The 14513-nt window shown below is 28.0% G+C and overlaps 1 protein-coding gene across 6 annotated transcripts in view; it reads left to right on the top strand.

Annotated features, from left to right (window-relative positions):
- LOC107453359 (uncharacterized) overlaps nucleotides 1-14513 on the top strand; it is a 102717-nt gene that overhangs the window by 49637 nt on the left and 38567 nt on the right. The gene's annotated exons all lie outside the window — the stretch shown is intronic.

Raw genomic sequence — 14513 nt, 5'->3', positions numbered from 1 at the left:
ATATTAAGAAGAATTTTCATTGTTTGCTTTAAACATAAAGAGCATTGTTTTTTGGGGATTCTATAAACTTATTATTTTCTCCCTTTGACTTCATTGTTTTTCAAGAGCTTTCGGTGGTTTTAGATGGCGACAAAAAAATAAATAAAAATAGTGATTTGTGATGTTAAAATTGTTTCTTTTAATAGGACTCATTATGCAGTATATGCAGCATTATACCAAATATAAACAGTAATTATTCACAACTGAAATACACATTCGTTGATTTTCATGTGTTTAAGGCATTTAACAAATTCAAGTAGAATACTCATCGTTGAATAATTATTTATTTTACACTGATTTATTTTTCATTTAAATCTCTTATCTAAAATGGAATCTAGCGAATTATAATACTGAATCTGATCCCAAATTATTAAATTTGTCGCAAGAAAAAAGGGATTGCTATAATATATGATAATAATCTAATATATTGTATTACAATTGTAATTAATAGTAGAGAATAATCAAAGTTTGGATGTTGTTGATTAAAACCAGTCAACCCAATTAAAACTTCCTTACAGGCAACAAATAAAACTATATTTATTGTGATATCAGTGTGTTAATTTGTAGTAAATCGGTTGACAATTGTATTAGTTAAGCGATACAAGTATGGAGTAAATTCCGTTTAAAATTTTGAGATCAATAATCCATATAAATAAATAATTTTTTTTAACTAACTATAATGCATCAATGCCAGGTCCATATGCTCCATCATTTTCAGCAGTCAGTCTTTTTCTGGTCTATCTACCCTCATTGTTACGCCTCATATTTTTTTTTTTTAGTAGAAGCCGAAATTCTGCGGCCATCTTCATTTATGGAGCATGTTCTTTGACTGATGAGCCTACATTTATATCTAAACTGTCAATAACCATTTTCATGAACTCATAACCAATTTCAAAACAGTCAACCCTTTGCAAATTGCTTTAAAAATTATTACTAGTAAATAAATGGCAATTTCAACTACTTACATTGCACGCACCATTAATTCTTTTGCTTGCATAATTTTGATAAATTATTTAAATAAAATAGTTAAAATTATAGTATTTTACTAAAATGTTCGTTTTTTTTTTTTTTTTTTTTTTTTTTCATTTTTATTTTTTTTATAACCGTCGTTGAACAGCCGACCCAATTTTTGGGTTTACGACTACTAATGTTCAACTCCGTAGCCTTGTAATTTTGAACCCAATTCTGATGACAAGGAAACTCCTGGATCAAGTATTGGGAGAAATTTGCCTTTGTAGAGGACTTCACTAAAATGTTTTGATAGGAGTGAGCAAATTCATTAATCAACTAACCACACAAATTAATTTGTTTATACATGTAACAGCGCATCCCGCGTTTCGCGCCGCGCTTGATATATTATGCTGTAACTTTTACATTTTTACGAAAATTTATTCAATATTTTGTTACAATAATGTTAAAAGGATAAACAATCAAAAAATGAATTTTTTCTTTTTAATTTTGTGAAAATTTTACTGTGTTGTTTTCCTTTAAAAGCTCAAAATTCTGTCTATTTTTAAACATAAGAGAACGTGGTTGCAAAAAAAAAATACAATTCCACTGCTATCAGTTTTTGCTCAACTGAATTACGTAATAACGTAAAAAAAAAAGTCTGAATTAGTATAAAATTATTCAAAAAACCGTGTACCGCATCTATAGCATTTTCAGATCAGAATGTTTTTTACAGATATAGCCTTGTGAGTGGACCTGGTTCGGTCACATAATCTAGTGCAAAACCGCCTCCACCGGACATTTCTCTACCCGTAAAGACTGAAAGCGTTGCGAACAGTGACTTTGTCCGTTCATAGTCCGTAAAGTACAATAGACGGTGCTCAAACACGAGTTTCTTCTTTGGAAGAGAGAACAGTTTAAATTTATATTCTGAAAGAGGGTGCGGTATTGATTGATTTTTCTCTCCTTACCGTCCTGCTAACCGTGTGAGGTTTTCGTAGTTTTTCTCACAATGTAACGGAAATGCGAGTTAGTTCCATCAAAAAGTTCTCCACGAAAGCTCGTTTGTCCCAATGCTTGATCCAGGAGTTTCCTTGTCTTCTGGGTTGGGTTCAGAATTACAAGGCTACGGAGTTGAACATTGATTCTCAAAAGCCCCAAAATGGGTAAACTGTTCACAACTCCGAATATAAAATAAAACATTTCTTTAAAAATGTGTGAAATTTCGTATTTTTTTATTCGTAAGTGTGTTTACGAGAGTAAAAATCGCGCACGGCGAAAATTTTCTGAAACAGCGGATACTACTGTCGATATTACAGACTTTTCTTTGTATAAAAAGAAAGATACTTTTAGAGTTTCTTCTCAACCTTAGTCACATTAAATTCAAAAATTGGCTTCTCTCTTTCATGAGATAACTGGTTTTCATGGTTTTGCTACTTATCCGTTGTTGTTTATATTTAGAATCCTTAGATTCTAAGTAGATTCTAAAATATAGTTATAAATTAAAAGCACAGAATCAGGAATTTTATTTGATCATAAAGAAGTCACTACTTGGAAGAAAATAAATAATAATGAATGAAAATACTTGTATGAATCGGGGTGGGTGTCTGCAGCATGCACAAAGTTAACGAATTTAAACTGTTCTACTCGAATTATGAAAAGGAAGAATGGGGTTCAATACTTTATGAAAGACAGGATGGGGTGTGACATGGGTTAACAAAAAGCGAAGTCTTAATATAATTAAAAGAAAAAATATCTTAAACAGAAGTGAAATTGAATGAACTGACATAATGCTTTTATTTATAAATAATTTATTGTTTCGTTAAAATTTAAGATAACTCACAACAAAAATAATTATTGTTATGTAAATTTTTGTTTTACTATCTTTTTTAAAAAAAATCTAAATAAAATTTCATTAATTGTGTGAAACTTCATACGATGTAGTATGTATATTATATTTTTTTACTATTTTATATTTAAATTAGCAGAACAGCTGTCCTTGCTCAAAGTTTAAGATGGAATGATATTAAAAATCGTGCGCAAAATAATATTTAATAGTTTACACTCGCCCAATCTTTAAAAGTAAGAAGCCGGTATAAGTAATTTTTTTTTGATGGAGTCAAATTTTAAATGAATTACTTTTTTAAAATTCGATTTTTCAGGAACTATTCAATCGATTTCTTTCACAGTTTGTGTTTTATTTTATGAAATGACGTACCTTAAAGTGATGTAAAACTTTGTATACCTTTCAAAAAATTTTCCACTATTATTAAATAAAATAATAATAAAAAATAGTAAATACTTATTAGAAAAATTTTTTTTGCAGAGAATAATCTTTGGACAAACGAATTTTATAATTGTGAGCAAAAATTTTTCGATTTGTTTAAAAAAGCTCGCGATATGGTGAAATACTCAAAAAGTAAAGTTAGCATAGACGGAGCTAAAACTCTCCTGATCAACTACTGGATCAAACTACTGGGACCATATTTCCCAAATTGCGATTAACCCCTATATTTTGAGGGAAAGGCATCCAAATTCGTTGAAAAGAATGCTGAGAAAATACGTTTTTGTGTCTGATTTCGTAATTTAAAATATCGTCTGCAGTAATTAGCACATTTGAGGTCACTCTTTTAAACTATTGAGATTGAGTACGTGAAAATCATATCACTAGAAAAATTAATAAGTTTTGCGTTATTTATTTTTTTGCGCTTTGTAAATAAAACCCTTATGATTTCCGAACTATTAGTCCTAACGTCTCGTGTTTGACTGAAAAATTGCATCAGAACCTCATGTGTCTAAATATCAGTATTTAAGCTATCTAAGTATTAGATTTATCTAAGGAATTTTCCTCCAATTGCTTGCTGTTAACCACAGATTTAATCATTCTATATATGATTAATCTCTAGCTAAATCCTCTTCTTTTAATCCTTAAAGTTCATATTTCTTTAAATATTTTATATTCGGGGTCACAAATTAATATTTAGTGAAAAGAACAATACGTATATTTATTTTATTCCTAGTGAAACCAAAAAAGAGCAAAGGAACCGTCTTTGAAAATACTCCAAATCCAATTTATTTGAAGCTTAAATAAGATTGCTAGCAAACGAATGCCATACCAACTAGACAAATAAACTGTTTTTGGTTGATCCCTCTTTAGTTCTTCCCGACGTCAACAACGTTTAATCATAATTTTGAAACGTTTTTATTTTTTCTCATTTAAATATTATTTTAATTATCCAAGTTTTTTAAATTTATTTATTACAAGGTTTCTGAAAAAAATATTAAAGGTGATCCTTACGGAGTATCCAATATACAGTAAATGTTCGTTGTTACGACAATTCATAATAGCAGATAAAATTTTATATTATTACCATCGTTGAACAGCCGACCCAATTTTTTGGGGTTTACGACTACTAATGTTCAACTCCGTAGCCTTGTAATTTTAAACCCAATCCAGAAGACAAGGGAACTCCTGGATCACGTATTGGGAGAAATTTGCCTTTGTGGAGGACTCTTTGATGGAACTAGCCCTGACGGCAAAGGGACTCTAACCCATGATCCATCTACCACTGAGGATATTTCACGTCAGCACTGTGGTCGGTGCAAGCTGGATGCGGATTCATATCATGACTAACCATCACCGGAGCTCGAACCCGGGTCACCTCATTGGAAGGCGAACGCTCTATCCCCTGAGCCATCGCGGCTCTAGCAGATAAAATTTTATTTTATATCCTATAACCGTCGTTTTACAGCCGACCCAATTTTCGGGTTTGCGACTACTAATGTTCAACTCCGTGGCCTTGTAATTTTGAACCAATCCAGAAGACAAGGAAACTGCTGGATCAATACCCCCAGAGGTATTGATTTGTTATGGGAACATGGAGAACTTTGCGACTCGACAGATTTAACCTGCGTCAGTCACCATTAACTGCACAGATAAAATTGTCGTTATAGTGTGTGTTATAAGCAAATATACATGTTTAAATAAAGAGACATGTGTAATTGGTTGACACATTCGTTTGAAATGTGTAGCAAAAAGTTTTTTCTTTCATAAGACGGAAAATAACTTTGCCTACAGAGAAATGAATTTCCCTCAAAAAAAAGTTTGATCGCAATACAGGAATGCTAGTAAGTTTTAACGGAACATACAATTTATGTATTTTTAATATTGGCATTTTGACAATGATTTGGAAACCATACTCGTTAAATCGCGTTTTTACTGTTTTCTGTAATCATCTGTTTAAAATACGTTTTTTTACCGTACCAAGAGTTAATTCTTTGACGCAGAATTTTTACTAATCATATTTTTCATTATTTTGTATTAATTTAAGTCAAAATAATAGAAAGATATTATGTTTAGCATTTTATTTACTTGAGGTTATGAAATACAGCATGAAATTCTGGTGTCTTTTTCTGCGTTAAAGGCCTTTCAAACACGGCTCTCCTTCAAACAGTAATTTTTCAAATTTGCATTTGTTTTCAGTTATTTAGATTTAGAAGAATCACTAAGACATCATTAAAATTTCAAAATGATTGTTTGATAATTTTTTTGAATATCAATAAGGAAAATTTCAAACTACTTTTTTGGATTTTTTTACTACAAATATAATTCCGATAATCAAACAGGTTTTTTTAGTAACTATTAGACGGATTTTTATAATTAAAAAATACCAAAATATATTATTGCTTGTAATTAGAGCGTCATTAAATACATATATATTAAAGAACACTGGTGTCTAATCTGCGTCAAAGGGTAATAAAAATTTTATTGCTATTTATTTGTAACTAATCCAGGAAAATGTTTTCTACTCCAAGACAATTCTGAAAGCAAAAAATAAAAAATGATTTGATAGAAACAAGAAATAAAAAAAGCAAGGAAATCTCATCTTTTTCCTTTCAAACAAGTCATCCTGTCCTGCCTTGTAGAAAAGCAAAAGAATATTAATTCAAATCTGAAATGTTGTGAACAAAAATTTTTAATGGTTCCAATGCAGGGTGTTAAAAAGGCAATAAGTTCTCGATGAACAGAATATCGATTCCAAATAATCAATTTAATTTTATCATTCTATACTGAAGTATAAAATTGTAGCGTTGTTTAATTTAAAATCTTTATCTAAGTGGTTTTTTTCATTGTTAAATAGTAAATCGAGGCTTAATTTAAATATATATTTCTGAGTTATTGTATTTCTGATTACTGATAGCTAGTTTGTAAAATTGGCCCCTCTGCATAAGCTTTTTTTTACACGCCATGCTGTCTGGCATTTATAGACTTCCTCTAATTAATATTATAAGTTGATTTACATACATTAACTTTTATTTTTATGCATGAAAAGATTAGAGAATTGTGAAAGTATTTATTTTGAGCAAAGAATAGCCATTTTTGGAAACGTTAAGTGTGTTCGTTACAAGTGGCCTGCAATCAATCTGTAATTGTTTCCACTTGTAACTATGAATCTTGTTTGGAATTTTAATTTGTCTGGACTTTTATCACGCACATTTCGTGAAAGTTCCTTGGTGAAACATATTAAAAAAAAAAATTCTAAAATTGCATCGTTTTAACTTAATCCATTTCAAAACATAGAAGGAAGGTACCCTAAGTGCTTGTCTAATCGGGTGGAATTTTTTTACAGACAATTTTTTTAGTTCCGGAAATAATGTATAAAATTTATTTTCCCTATTTAGAAGTAATTATTAAATTATGTATTATCAAAAATTACAATTTTTACTTTGAATATATTGTCAAGTTCGATTTGTTATGCAGATGAAAAGTTGTTTGCTGTAAAAGGTCAATTAAGACTCTTTCCTCCGTAACGGAAATTTTATAATTAGCATTTTAAAAAATAAAAAATAAACAATTAAGTTTAAAAATTAAAATAAACCTTTCTTGTTTTGATTTATATATTCAATACATAACTCTGCATTTTTAATTATCTTTTTAACGTATTAACGAAATAGATTATTTGCTGAATTAAAATCGGTAACTAGAAATCGTTTGAAAATGTTGAATTAAATAACTTTTTCGCTATTTTTTGTACTTTTAGCGAAACACTTTCTTTACAAATTAATTTAAACTAGCATTTTCAATACTTCATACGTATCTCTAAAACCAAAGAGAAATGAACGCAGAACTGTTTCGTTGTTAATTTACAGGGATTATTTAGATCAACGCACCTCCCCTCCCTCAGGAAAAAAACCTTTTTTTTTATTTCTCAGCATTTCTGATACGATGCTTTTTTAATCATGCCCTTAATTTATAAGATTTTTGGTCTACTTTGCTTAATAAAATGGAATAATTATTCCCGTCGAATTAATCCAGAACGTAAAGTAACTTTTAAACACATGGTTATAAAATTCCCAAACTATCGTAATATTTATCCTGTTTATGTCGAATAAAAAGCAAAAAAAGAAAAAAGAAAAACTAAAAAAAGAGAAAGAAAAATCAAAATAATAAAAAATTTTTTAAAGAAAATAGTTTGTGTTTTTTTTAAAAAACGAAAGAAAAATCATCGCAGAATTGCTGCTGTTGAAAAGGTTTTGTGTGAGATATATCAAAGCTAAAGTTTTTTTTTCATTGTAAAATCGGTTGAAACATTTGACCTAATAAATTGCTAATTGTATTTGATTTTCTTTAGAAAGCAAAATGTTAATACCGAAATATCGATAAATATTCAATATTTAAAATAATTTCATCTCCCGATTCTTAGTTGACACTTTTAAGTCTTTTACAAAATGCCCTTTTATACTATTTTAAAATATTTAAAAAAATATTTAAATACTTGTTGAAGTATATTTTTGGAATGTATGACTCCCCATATTTCGACTTTTGAAACTTGTTAAAATCAATTTACCAGCTTCATAAAAAGGATCAAAATATTCGCCAAGTGTTCAACATCATGTTAACGTACACTATAAAGAAATTTGGTGTACTGTTGCCACCATTTTTGGCGTTGAGGTAAACTAAAAATTTTTTTTTAGTGCATGTAGTCACAGTTTTTATTTGCATTTTCACTGTTGCAGTTTTATTTAATTTTTTTTTTGTTGTTTACTGACAATACATATTTTTATGGGTATTGGAATCAATTTAAAAGCTTCATGGCTTTCTTGTAAAAACATTTAATTTAAAAAAACAGCATATTTTTTTAACATACTCGGTCTAATTTTTTCAAAAAAAAAATTTTTTTTGTCAATGATATATAATTTTTTGCACAACAGCTTCAGTTCTTTACTTAAAAATGTGTTTCATTTGCCTCAATATCAAAAATGGTGGCAACTAAACATTAAAATTTTTTACAGTGTAAAATTATATTTCTGACTCAGCGTGTATTATTAGCGTGCATACATATTAGGAAACAGACTATATAATTTTTTAAAATTTAATTTTCTGTAAATATGTCTAGATAAAATGAATATTTAAAAAAACATTACGACCATGCTTCCATATAAAACCAGTATAAATTGATTCACTGGATGCAAAAAATCATAAAAAAATTTCCCAAAAATTAAACATTATGTTGTGCAAGGTAGTTATTCCTTAATGTTTTTATTTCTTATAAAAATGAAAGCAAAAATGCATGCAGATTAGGAGTCACAAATTATAACTAAATTGAGGGAGGAAAAAAAACGCTATTGAAATCTCACTGCTGAAAAAAGCTTGACTTAAAACCTGTTTGATTGCCCGCGATTATTATTATAGAACTACAACTGGAATAATACAAAACTTGTGAAAAAAGTTAGATTTTTTTCCCTCAAAAATGTAAATTAATGAAATGTGATTAATTGTTTTGAGTAAGTAATTTAATATATTTGTCTGTTTAAATTGTACTGTTATATTTGTTAATACTAAAGAAAACTGATTGGTATAGGGCAAAATTAGGAAATTTTGCATCTGGTCAGTGTTAAAATAACTACAACTGTAGCATTTTTAACAATGGCGACTTTTATTAAAATATGTAGCCATTTTTTCAAAAATTGAAAATTTAAAAAAATTAAAAAAACTGTTGTTAATATTATACAGTCCTTATGAAGTATTTCTTTAAATATGGTAAATATTACATGATTCATTTATTAAGATTAAATGTTCTTAATAATTACATTTTTATTACTACTACTAATAATAATACAATGCACATTGGGCGCGGTTTTGGCGATAAAAGTGGCGATTACAGATAACTTTTTAATCGTCATTTTTTATATTTAGTTGCTCTGTGGCCGTTGGGACTGTTGTTAATTTTTGCGATATACCAATCGGGATGATTCTTATGAATTCTACTAACGTGAATCACGCAAAAACAAAAATATTTGCGAAAAATCTAAAAACTGGCAAATGCATGATACTCGTAAAATATGTTGATAGTAGAATTATATTGGTCGAATTTTCTGAGAAAAGATGTATTACAATTCTCTAATAAAAAACGAGAAGTATATTTTTTCCATTTTAACTTGTGACGAACTTATATTTTGCTTATTTCATATGGTACTGTTGAATAGAGTAAATATCCAACATCAATTTATAAATAATAACGATTAAATGCATTACTTTCCTTTGATAATTGAAGACCACGGGAGAATAACGGTGTTTGTCCATAAAAGCTGATTCGGAGGTGGAAAGGATTTTCCTCTGTACGGCCCATCTTTACTGTGTAATAACTCTCGGGGGGAAACGATTTTTTACGTTATTGATTTGTCAGAACTATAATCTTCAAAATTCAACAGATGGCTATTTTTTGTGAAAAATAGACATAAACCGTTCTTCCTCCTTCATCTATAACTGTGTTCAATCGCGAATTAAGAGGGCTCTTAATAAATCTCTCTTTATCCTAACATTGACTCTCAACGGTTTCTTTTTTCCCCTTTGTTTATTCAAGTAAAATTTTTGTCAGGCCTGTTTTGTAATTAGAACATTTAATGAGTGTTAGGAAACTCTATTTCATATCATAAATTTGTTACTGGCCCCTGAATGACGCGTCTCTCTGTCCTTTGTTACATACTTATGTCAGATCTCTTTTCATTCTGTTGAAGTTTTAATCAGTCAGGGAACTTATTTGGCATGAAAACTCGGCTTAAATCTCATGGCTAACTTAAACTCGTGAGTATTATTTTTGCGTTTATTAATTATTAGGATTTATGTAGATGTTGTGTATTTACACTATTTCTTTTCACTAGGTATAAGTTTTTCAAAGGGGAACAACACAGTAAAATTTTCAAAAATGAAAAACAAATTCGATTGATCCTTTTAAGATTATTGTATTAAAATAATGAATTGATTTCCGTAAAAATGTAGAAGTTTTCAACATTATACGTCAAGCGCGTTTCTAAACACGCTGTGACATGTGTAATCCTGTGAAATTATTCGCTCAGTTGATTAAAGAATTTGCTCACTTCTATTAAAACGTTTTAGTAAAATATTCTATAATTTTAACTATTTTATTAAAATAATTTGTTTAAATTTTGTAAGAAAAAAAATATTGATACTTTCAATATAAAAAGTTGAAATTGCAACTTATTTTGCTGTAATAATTTTTAATGAAGGTTGCAAAGGGTTATTGACTTAAGTGACAATAAAATGTGCACAAAAAAAGAAAAAAGTGAAACTTTTGATCTAGTGATCGGATCTTCACGTTCCTAATGGTTCGAGGGGGTGATTTGGGGATTTTAAGTGTGCTAATTAATTTGTGCTGACGATATTTTAAGTTGCGAAATCAGACACAAAAAAAACACTTATAAACATACCTTTTTCTGACGTTTATAATTTAGGGTGTAACCGCAATTTCGGAAATATGATCTCAATAGTTTGAGAACCTTAACGTTAATTCTACTTTTTGGGAATTTCATTATATCTCAAATTTTTTAAGCGAATTGAAAAATTTTTGCACGCTATTAAAAAATTCGTTTATTGAAAGACAATCCCTTTCAGATAATAGTTTTTTATGATTATTTACTGTTTTTTATTTTATTAAATAATAGCAAAAAAAAAAATGGAATTGTAAGTGATACAAATTTTTACATTATTTTAAAGAATGAGTGTAATTATATATGGTAACATTTTTCCTAACGAAATCGGTTGAACAATTCCTAAGAAATCGCCTGCTTTAAAATTCGATTTCACAAGAACTATTCTACCGAATTCGTTCAAAATTTGTATTTTGTCCCATAAAATTACATTATTTAAAATTATGTAAAGGTTTGTATACTTTACTGTTCAACATTCGCACTACAAGCGACGTCCCTTTTCGCTTATTTAACTTAATATTTAGTTTTACACAATCATATTAACATATGTAGATTTTTTGTATTTAATATTTTTTTAAAGTTTTTTTTTTTTTTACTGTTTTCAAGAATTGTGTTTATAAATATTCATAATTATTTCATTTTTAAATAAAGGTAAGGGACCCTGTTAATAGCCAATTAGGGTCAGGGAGATTAGAACTCTATGTCATGAATGATGTAATATGTGCAACCCTTTTCGTGCTTTGCGAGGTTCTGCGCGTCTCCGTAAATACGCGAATGTTTAACAATGAACTAGAAAAAAAATTTGAAATTATGTTAAATTAGTCTTAAAATAATGCTAACGAAATGATTTCATCTAAATTTTTTAACTAAGCTTTTTTTTCCCAACTGAAATGAATTCTTAGTCCTAATTTTTTTTATCTGTTCTTTTTGCTCTTTATTATCTATGCTTCACTGTAAAAAGGGTTACTACTTTTTTTTCTCACTAAATTTGTAACATTGAACACGAACAATTTAAAATAAAAATTCCTAATTTTCACCAAAAGTGTTTTTTTTTTTTTTTTTTTTAATATATAGCAAGCGATTTGATTTTTAGGTGGAAGTTAAACATGTTAATGATTTGAGTTTTTAAAAAGTCTGAACGTATTTAGTAATGAAACTAATAAATTTAAAACTAATAAATAATCCACTAATACGTGAGAGTTCCATAGAGTTTCGTCACTTGGAAATGTTAATTTGTTATATATTAATTCAAATTACATATTAATAGTAAAACATTATATTTCTGAAGTTGCCAAGTAAATTACTAACTTAGAGATAGTTCACTGATTTATAAATGCTTCAAGCAACTGGTTTTATCTACGCTACTCATTATTTCAGAATTTTTGAGACTTGAATGGTATTATGAAAAAATCTGGTGTTTCTGAAATCTTCTGGTGTTAGTGAAATTTTTGGCAAGCCGTTGGATATGTGTTAATAATCTGATCAGAATTACTGTGACATTCTTACGATGTCTAGTTCGTTTAAAAATAGCTATGTATAAATGGCTGGGTGTGTTGTTGCTGTTCAGAATGCAACTAGTGGTGTGTAGAAAGGGGAGAACGGTGAAAGTTTTACTGAAAAATGAAATACGGATTTCAATGAGGTTTATGGTCATTGAGATTAAAATATATAATAAAAAACTTAGAACATTTGTTTCAAATAACTTTTATACTTAAGAATTATTTCCTTTAAATTTCTATGTAAAAATGAATTCAAAATATGGATTTAGATTTTTTGTTCCAATTTTTTATTTTTTTAAAAAAATTTTTGGTTTCAATCCTCTTTCTAAGGGGATCTAATCAAGGAGTTTGACTGAGGCATCCTTGCGCGTCTGCACGCCACTGCTCGCTTCGCTCCCTACTAAATTAAGCCCATTTAAAATGTGTCTTACCGTAAAATTTTAAGAATTTAAATCAATTATTAAAATCTTTAAAACTAATTCATCTTTAAAAATTAAAATTTTATTGAAATGAGAATATTTTAATTTGAAATAAAACTCATAATAATCATAAAACTTGCAGAAACAAAGCAATAATTATGTTTTTAAAAAACAACAGGTATGACTGCATGTCTCCTACGCATTCTTTCAATGTTATGTCTTTCATAACTGTCATCAATGCTTTCTTCTGCTCTTTGAGCACACTTTTTTTAAAATTTATTATACTTCAAAGATTAACAGCATGACGGATACTCATTTTACAATAAATAACAATGAATGAAATTATAATTATTAAACCTGCATAAGCATAATTAAAAGATAATATAGACTTTGTTTGTTGGTATGAACTATTCGTTTTTAATCTTTCAAATCTTTCCAAACCATAGCTCAGTTAGTTTCAGCTTTTCGTTGTCTACGCGACAAAAGTCTTCATTCAGAAATTTATAAACATATGTGTTTACACTTTCATGCTTATGACAGCTCGCATGCTGATGTTTCAATTCGTTGCTGCCAGCTATCTATCTATCTATCTATCTATATATATATATATATATATATATATATATATATATATATATATATATATATATATATATATATATATATATATATATATATATATATATATATATATATATATATATATATATACACACACACATGAATTCACAATCTTTGAACTGAAATGCTGACATGAGATAAGTAAAAATTCAAAAAATATTTAATGCTGAAGTTAAAATTATAAAAAAAAATTAATATTAATTGGAGAATTAAAAATTAAAATCAATTAGGAAATATTAACAATGGCCGATTAATATGAAAAATTAGTTACATCTGGCTGCTCTGACATTCTAATAGATATCCAGTATCTCATATCCGGCCAAACTGATTTTAGTTACCTAATTAGCTTTCGCTTCATCTACCTAATTAGTTTTAGTTACCTAATTACTTTTCACTTATTAATGCCCAAATACAAATATTGCAATAACATAAGATCTGCCTTAGCAAAAAGAAAATGTAGTGATAGTGGATACTTGTTTATACCATGTGAATATTACTTTAGTTTTGAACAAGAACTGAAATGTGACTTCAGATCCAAATACGTATAAATATTTATATGAAATATATATTATAGTAGATAGAGTTACTTAGGATTTGCAATATAAATTTTAAGAATGAAACATTTTTTCCTTTTTTTTTAAAAAAAAAAAGAGCCAACTTTTTTAGAAATTACTAGGCACAAATTGGCTAAATTATTTTAATAATTTGCTGGCCACAAAGTTAATAATTATAAAGTTTTAAAAACCATTAGGATTCTAACTTTTTTTAAATTTTTTTAAACTAATTCTCACTAGAAGTTTTGGAGTTTAGTTTTAATCTATTTCAACAATATAATTGAAAATCTATTTGCAAATTTAAAACTTAATCTAATTCCCACTTGCAACTTTGAAATTTGCATTTTAGGATGACTAAAATTTTAATCAAGTTTTTATTTGCAAGTTTGATTTACAAATTTCAAGATAACTGAAATTTTATAATTCTCATTGAATTACATTTTCACATTTAGTGTATACCATCAGAGAAACTTAATTTTTTTGAACTTATTATCTACTGTTGTTTGTTTTGTTACAGATAAAAACCATAGATTATCAATCACAAAATTCTTTTAAAATACTTTTTTTGCTCACATAAATTATTTTTAAGATCAATAAAAACAATTAACCAATTTTTAATATCTCCTAAAATATTTATAAAAATGAATTAAATTCTTTTTTCTTGATTTAACTTTTGAAATGGATATTTACAAATGCTGCATCAT

Source organism: Parasteatoda tepidariorum, chromosome 12 (assembly GCF_982258835.1).
Source record: "Parasteatoda tepidariorum strain Cologne lab strain chromosome 12, Ptep-v5.0, whole genome shotgun sequence".
Lineage (NCBI taxonomy): Eukaryota > Metazoa > Arthropoda > Arachnida > Araneae > Theridiidae > Parasteatoda > Parasteatoda tepidariorum.
Note: the sequence above shows the minus strand (reverse complement) of the source record. Positions and strands in the feature narration are given on the sequence as shown.